The 8,062-nt window shown below is 67.5% G+C and overlaps 1 long non-coding RNA gene across 1 annotated transcript in view; it reads right to left on the bottom strand.

Annotated features, from left to right (window-relative positions):
• Window positions 1-369: 369 nt before the first annotated feature.
• The window catches only part of LOC142825299 (uncharacterized), a 28,325-nt gene continuing 20,632 nt past the window's right edge, over window positions 370-8,062 (bottom strand). Inside the window, exon 3 of the long non-coding RNA XR_012899732.2 lies at window positions 370-6,479. This is a non-coding gene — a long non-coding RNA (uncharacterized LOC142825299). The remainder of the gene's footprint in view (window positions 6,480-8,062) is intronic.

Here is an 8,062-nt window from a genome sequence, read left to right as displayed (position 1 = left end):
GGCAGTGGAGGCTAGTGGTTAGACCGGGGGGGGGGGGGGGTGCAGGACATCTGGGTTCTGTGCCCAGCTGTGGGAGGGCAGTGGAGGCTAGTGGTTAGACCGGGGGGGGGGGGGGGGAGGGTGCAGGACATCTGGGTTCTGTGCCCAACTGTGGGAGGGCAGTGGAGGCTAGTGGTTAGACCGGGGGGGGGGGGGGTGGGGGGAGGGGTGCAGGACATCTGGGTTCTGTGCCCAACTGTGGGAGGGCAGTGGAGGCTAGTGGTTAGACCGGGGGGGGGGGGTGCAGGACGCCTGGGTTCTGTGCCTTGCTGTGGGAGGGCAGTGGAGGCTAGTGGGGAGGTGGGTGGAGGGGGGGGGGGGGGGGGGGGGGGGGGGTTGCAGGACGCCTGGGTTCTGGGCCCAGCTGTGGGAGGGCAGTGGAGGCTAGTGGTTAGACGGGGGGGGGTGCAGGACGCCTGGGTTCCCCAGGATAGCCTGGCCCTGACTGCCTCGGCCCAGCCCCCTCCCCCAGCTTGCAAGGCCCAGCGGCTCCTTCCCCCTGTGCCCCGCTAGGGGGCGCCCGGCACCCACCGACCGGCCCGCGGGCGCCCGGCAGCGCCCATCCTCGTGTGCTACGTGCGGCTGCGGACGGGTTCGCTCCCGGGCTGTTCTCGGAGCCTCCGCCGGCCCACGCAGCCCCGCCCCGCCTGGAGGGGAGTGGGGACTAGTGGTTATGGGGGGGGGGGGAACAGGATTCCAGTTCTGCCTTCGATGCAAGCCCACCCCGGCTCCGTGCCTCAGTTCCCCCCGGGTTGGCAGACGCGCCAGGCGCGCACCCTTCCCACCGAGTCACCCGGCCCGGCCTCTAAGCACGGGGCGGGGACGGGACAGGGGTGACAAGCCCGCCGGACACGTGTGTGTGTGTGGGGGGGGGGCTGTGAGGGGGGCAGCAACCAGAGCTGGGCGCCTGGGCGCTGAGTCAGTCTGTCCTGGGGGAGGGCATGACTGGGGGGGGGGAGCGCTGGCTGTGGATGACCTTGAGAAACTCCCGTGCCCCGTGTGCGTGCACGTGTTGTGCCTCAGTTTCCCCATCCGTATAATGGGGAGCATGAGCCTGCCATGGTGGTAGCGGGTGAGTTAGGAAGGACACACACGGGTGCCTGGCACAGGCAGGGGGCTGTGTGCCCTGCCCGGGAAGGGGGCTCCTGTAATACACCCGATACTAGGCGCCGCGCCGCCCCTGGCTGGGAAGATGGTGGCTCTGGGTGGGGCAGGGCGGGGGGCACTGAAGCTGTCTGGCTGGGGCTGCCACGGGGCCCACCCCAGCTCTGCCACGCAGCAGCCATGCCAGGGTGTAAGCAGGGTTTTCCCTCTTGGCTCTCGGGAGGCGGGGTGGGGGTGGCACTGGTGCATCTCCAAAGCAGCCCACGGTGTGCGGGGGGGGGCAGGTAGCGGGGGGCATGTGTCTGCGCCGTAGCCGGTGCCGCGTGGCCTGCGGGAGCCGTCCCGACGCCCAGAGCCTCTCCCCCTCCCCCACGCTGGGACTAGAACCCAGGTGTCTGGCCCCCTCCCTGCGCCCGATGCCCTGGCCAGGCTGTGAGCCGGGGGGGCCGGGCAGGACTGAGTTTCACGAGCGCTCCATTTCCTTCGCTGCTATTTTGAGCTGACATTTCCGATCAAAGCAGCCCAGACAGACGCCGACTTCCTGACAGGCCTTTCACAGCGGCTGGCGACTGCCCCCACGCCCTCAGCCTCCAGCTGCTGCCCAGGCCTGGGTGGGTTTTGTTCCTGAGTCCCAGCAAAGCCCAGACACCCCCTTATCACTGTGTGCCTGGTATCCCCCTCCCCCGCACGGAGGAACCCATCCGTTGGGGCAGGACGCCAGTGGAGGGGATTTTGGGGGGGCTGGAGCAGGAGACGAAGAGGCAGAACCCCTGAGGCCTAATTCCAGGTCTGGGTGCTATTTGTATCAGCTTGGGAAAATCTTCCCCGTCCCTCGCCCTGCCTCAGTTTCCCCTTGATCAGCGGGAATGTTACCTCTGTGGCTCTGCGCCTGGGATTTGGCTTCGCACCAGAAATAGTTCCCAGACCCAGCTCCCCGCCTCTTCATGCCACATCGGTGCCTGCTAGCCTGGCATGTGCTCCCTCCACCGCCATGTTGTAGTAAGGGCCTGTGCAGGAGGATACCAGCCCTACCACCTCCTGCCACAGGCGGTGGGGGGGAGAGGGCAGGACAGACGGGTCTAGGCGCCAGGCAGCCAGTGACTCAGCGTGGTGGGATCGGCTCCCCTTAAGCCGCTAATTGCCCACGCGGCCTGGACGTGCTGAGAAGCGTTCCTTCGAGCCGCTGCTCATTGAGTTCTGCAGCGGAGGGCGCCCCGCCCTGTCCCCGCCCCACCCTGTCCCGCGTCCTGTTTCACGCCCAGGACTGTGTCCCGGAGCCTTGGCCCGCGTCGTGTTTCACGCCCAGGACTGTGTCCCGGAGCCTTGGCCCGCGTCGTGTTTCACGCCCAGGACTGTGTCCCGGAGCCCTGTCCCGCGTCCTGTTTCACGCCCAGGACTGTGTCCCGGAGCCCTGTCCCGCGTCCTGTTTCACGCCCAGGACTGTGTCCCGGAGCCCTGTCCCGCGTCCTGTTTCACGCCCAGGACTGTGTCCCGGAGCCCTGTCCCGCGTCCTGTTTCACCCCCAGGACTGTGTCCCGGAGCCCTGTCCCGCGTCCTGTTTCACCCCCAGGACTGTGTCCCGGAGCCCTGTCCCGCGTCCTGTTTCACGCCCAGGACTGTGTCCCGGAGCCCTGTCCCGCGTCCTGTTTCACGCCCAGGACTGTGTCCCGGAGCCCTGTCCCGCGTCCTGTTTCACGCCCAGGACTGTGTCCCGGAGCCCTGTCCCGCGTCCTGTTTCACGCCCAGGACTGTGTCCCGGAGCCCTGTCCCGCGTCCTGTTTCACGCCCAGGACTGTGTCCCGGAGCCCTGTCCCGCGTCCTGTTTCACCCCCAGGACTGTGTCCCGGAGCCCTGTCCCGCGTCGTGTTTCACGCCCAGGACTGTGTCCCGGAGCCCTGTCCCGCGTCCTGTTTCACGCCCAGGACTGTGTCCCGCAGCCTTGTCCCGCGTCCTGTTTCACGCCCAGGACTGTGTCCCGGAGCCCTGTCCCGCGTCGTGTTTCATGCCCAGGACTGTGTCCCGGAGCCCTGTCCCGCGTCGTGTTTCACGCCCAGGACTGTGTCCCGGAGCCTTGTCCCGCGTCGTGTTTCACGCCCAGGACTGTGTCCTGGAGCCTTGGCCCGCGTCGTGTTTCACGCCCAGGACTGTGTCCCGGAGCCTTGTCCCGCGGCGGGGGAGCCGAGTGTTCCTGTGTGTGAGCGGCAGCCACCCGGGCCCCCATGCGGGCAGCTCCCATTCAGCACCCTGTTTTACAGGTGGGGAAACTGAGGCACAAGGGGGGTGTGATCTGCCCCCCTGCACTCAAGGTCACATGCTCAATCAGTGAGCCTCAGTCTTCCCCTAGCACCTCACTTCTCCTTTGTTTTCAGGCTGGAGCTGGGGGCTGCGTGTCAGGGCCAGGGGAGCGCTGACAGCCACCCTGCCCTGGCCCGCAGGCAGCTGCACCTCGGGGCTGGGCACGGGGGCCCCTTTGGCTCCCCCTCGCCCTGTGTCACAACAGCCCTGCAAGAGGCCATGCCAGGAAGCCTGTGGTTCTCCCAACGGTCTCCTCCAGCCGGGCGGAGGGGGTCCGTCCGCCACCCGTTTCCTCCCGCCGCCTGGTTTCTTAACGGAGCTGCAAAGGAGGAACCGATCCCTCCCCGCCCGCCCGCCGGGGGGGTACAGGACACCCCTCAATTCCCTCCCCCTCAAGTCCCCTCCTTGCTGGGGAGCCGGGCAGTGGGGGCAGGTGGGTCTGCGGAGATCCCCAGCCAGTCCTGCCCTCTGGGGATGTCGTCACCGCCTGCCGGGGCTGCCTCTGCCCCCCCCACCCCGGCCTGCCCCCGCCGCCCTTGCCCAGAGCCCCGGCATGAGGGGCTGCAGGGAGAGGGAGCCCCGGGCGGGCTGGACGGCCTGGAGCTCAGGGGACCCGTCCGAGTCCGAAAGCCCTTTGTCTGCCCCGGCCTGGCCGGCCCAGCCTTGCTCCCAGGGAGAAGGCTCCAGCCAGGGGAGGCAGCTCAGGAAGGCACCGGCTCTGGCTCCGGCTCCGGCTCAGCCGCGCCGGGGGAGGGGGGGCGGGAAGAGGCTTGGATGCTCATTTAAATGGCCACATTCTCATCCCTTATGGAGCCCCCCCAGCCCAGCGCCATGCTGGCTGCCAGGGGCGAGCCCCCCCCCGGTTCGGCCGGGGCCTTGCTCTGGGGGGCTGCAGAGCGTGTGCTGAGCCCCGCGGGGCCAGCTGGGCTCCATCCCCTGACAGCAGAGTCCCCAGTGTTTGTAGAACGTGGGTGTCCCTGTAAACAGCAGCCCCGGCGGCCTGGCAAGGGAGGGGGACCCCCCCCCGTCCATTCTGCGCCTTGGCCCCCGGCTCTGCAGAGCAGAGACTGATCCCAGGTGGCCTGACTCCCAACCCACCCACCCCCCCCACTCTAACCGCTAGGCCCTGCTCTCCTCCTGTGACCAGAACCCAGGAGCCCTGGGCCCCCCCCCCCACTCTAACCGCTAGGCCCTGCTCTCCTCCTGTGACCAGAACCCAGGAGCCCTGGCCCCCTCCCACTCTAACTGCTAGGCCCTGCTCTCCTCCTGTGACCAGAACCCAGGAGCCCTGGGCTTCCCCCCCCCCCACTCTAACCGCTAGGCCCTGCTCTCCTCCTGTGACCAGAACCCAGGAGCCCTGGGCCCCCCCACTCTAACCACTAGGCCCTGCTCTCCTCCTGTGACCAGAACCCAGGAGCCCCAACGTCCATCCCCCCCACTCTAACCACTAGGCCCTGCTCTCCTCCTGTGACCAGAACCCAGGAGCCCTGGGCCCCCCCACTCTAACCACTAGGCCCTGCTCTCCTCCTGTGACCAGAACCCAGGAGCCCTGGGCCCCCCCCCACTCTAACCGCTAGGCCCTGCTCTCCTCCTGTGACCAGAACCCAGGAGCTCTGCCCCCCCCCCCACTCTAACCACTAGGCCCTGCTCTCCTCCTGTGATCAGAACCCAGGAGCCCCAACGTCCATCCCCCCCCCACTCTAACCACTAGGCCCTGCTCTCCTCCTGTGACCAGAACCCAGGAGCCCCAACGTCCATCCCCCCCCCACTCTAACCACTAGGCCCTGCTCTCCTCCTGTGACCAGAACCCAGGAGCCCTGGGCTTCCCCCCCACTCTAACCGCTAGGCCCTGCTCTCCTCCTGTGACCTGAACCCAGGAGCCCTGGCCTCCCCCCCCACTCTAACCGCTAGGCCCTGCTCTCCTCCTGTGACCTGAACCCAGGAGCCCTGGCCTCCCCCCCCACTCTAACCACTAGGCCCTGCTCTCCTCCTGTGACCAGAACCCAGGAGCCCTGGGCCCCCCCCCTACTCTAACCGCTAGGCCCTGCTCTCCTCCTGTGACCTGAATCCCAGAGTCCTGACTCCCAGCCTCTCCCTGCCCTACCAGTAAGGTCCCAGGACACTGTCACCACCGCAAAAGGGCAGGGGTACCCTGGCCCCCTGCTGAATGCCCCTCCCCTTCGGAGGTGTCTGGAACCCGGGACATCCCCTTCCCATTCCCTGCTCTCGCTCTCTGGGCGCCGAGTGGAGCTCTCTGCAGCCCTGGCTCCCCCCGCCCCCCCGGCCCCACAGACAACGGCTCGGAGGCTCTGGCTGGGCAGTAACTGTGTTTATTTCAGGTGCAGCAGGCTGGGCCCTTAAGCAGCAGCAACGCTCCCCCCCCCTCCCCCCCAAGGACGAGCTTCTTGGCTGCAGGGAGCCAGCCGGTCACGGTGATCTCCAGCCCGTCCCGGGGGCTCCGGCCGGCGCGAGGCTGGAGCCAGACCCCTGTTCCTGCTGAACTGAGCCAGTTTAACCAAAGCGACTGAGTATCAGCTCAGTAGGCACGGGGGGCAGAGCCCGGAAGCGCGGCACGCAGGGCCCCCCCGGAGACGACAGCCGCCCTGGCAAGGGGACCCAGGAGTCCTGAGGCCCGGGCCCCCGGGGGACCCGCTGGGCGGAGCCGGAGATGGACCCCAGGGGGCGGAACTTAGCCACTGTGAACACGATGCGGATATGAACTCTGTTCACAGGTAAGCTAAGCCCTGCGCCCTGGCGTCGGGCGGGCACCGGGCTGCTCAGGGACTGCTCCCCCGGAGCTCCCCGCCTCTTGCCCTCACCCCCCCCCCCCCCGGGCTGGCCTGGGGTCCCTTGCTCCTCTCCGGGCTCCTGCGGGGATGGCTGGGGGCGCCGTGGCCCACTGCCGGTTGGAAATCCCTGGCAATGTGATTTTGGGTGGTAGGATAAAAATCGCATCACCAGGAACCCCAGCTGGCAGGGGCAGAAGCTGGCTTGGCTGCTGCCCCCCATGGGAGGGGGGGCCCCACACGCCATCCAGCAAGCTGAAAAGACAAGCGAGGAAGGCGTCAGGATCTGGGGCGGTGTCCCGGAGTCCCAGCGGGGCAGACCCCCCCCGCACCCTGTGCTCAGATGCAGCAGCCTCTGGTGTGGAGCGTGGGGGCTGGCCCCTCCCCGGCTCACCGCCATGCGGCACAGCGCCCCCTAGGGCCGCATTGGCGCAAGTCTGCGCCTTGCCCTCAGGAATGGACCCGCTGCCCATCGGGCCCCGTGGCAAGGGTGCGTCTCTGGCTGGGAATTCATCCCCTCCCCCCCCCCCCCGCCCCCGAGTGTCCTTGGGGCGGGGAGAGGAGAGATCAGGGAGCGGATGCTTCTGGTTTTCATTCAAGCAGCTGTGAAGTCTGGCCGGGGCCGCGCCAGCTGGGTGTCTGAGCCCCGGCTGCGGTGGGGGAGGCTGCGTCTGAGCTTCCTGGGGGAGGGCAAGCAAACGCCATCAGATCTCGGAGGCCAGGCAGCCCCGGGGAGGCGAGAAACTGCCAGGGCCTGCTGGAGCAGGAAGCCCCGGACCAAGCTACCGCAGATCGGGAGGCCAGAGAGCAGGGGACACCACAGGCCTGGGGGCCACGGCTTGCAGGCGGCTGCACCGTGCTCCGTAGGAAGAACACAGCCCCATCACACCTGTGCTTCCCGGCATGCACACTCCTATGGAAACCCCTCCCAGGCCAAGCCCGGGCACCGGACCCAGGCAGATCACAGCCGCACACGCAGAAATCACACCCCAGCTCACACAGACTGCTCCCCATGCACAGCCAGCCAAAGCCCCTGGTCCCGGGTGTATCACAGCCGCACACGCAGAAATCACACCCCAGCTCACACAGACTGCTCCCCGCATAGCCAGCCAAACCCACTGGCCCCGGGCAGATCACAGCTGCACACAGAAATCACAGCCTTGCTCGCTCAGACCGCCCTACGCACAGCCAGCCAAACCCACTGGCCCAGGGCGTATCACAGCCACACACACAGAAATCACAGCCTTGCTCGCTCACACTGCTCCACGCACAGCCAGCCAAACCCACCGTCCCCAAGCATATCACAGCTGCACACACAGAAATCACACCCCAGGTCACGCACACTGCCCCACACACATCCAGCCAAACCCACCGGTCCCAGGCGTATCACAGCCGCACACCCAGAAATCACACCCTAGCTCACGCACACTGCCCCACACACAGCCAGCCAAACCCACCGGTCCCAGGCGTATCACAGCCACACACACAGAAATCACACCCTAGCTCACTCTCACTGCCCCACACACAGCCAGCCAAACCCACTGGCCCCGGGCGGATCACAGCCGCACACCCAGAAATCACACCCCAGCTCACGCACACTGCCCCACACACAGCCAGCCAAACCCACTGGACCCAGGGCAGATCACAGCTGCACACACAGAAATCACACCCCAGCTCACACACACTGCCCCACACACAGCCAGCCAAACCCACTGGCCCCGGGCGGATCACAGCCGCACACCCAGAAATCACACCCCAGCTCACGCACACTGCCCCATGCACAGCCAGCCAAACCCACTGGCCCCGGGCGGATCACAGCCGCACACCCAGAAATCACA

Source organism: Pelodiscus sinensis, chromosome 31 (assembly GCF_052426305.1).
Source record: "Pelodiscus sinensis isolate ZL-2025 chromosome 31, ASM5242630v1, whole genome shotgun sequence".
In the NCBI taxonomy this organism is placed as follows: Eukaryota; Metazoa; Chordata; order Testudines; family Trionychidae; genus Pelodiscus; species Pelodiscus sinensis.
This window is presented reverse-complemented; position numbering and strand designations above follow the sequence as displayed.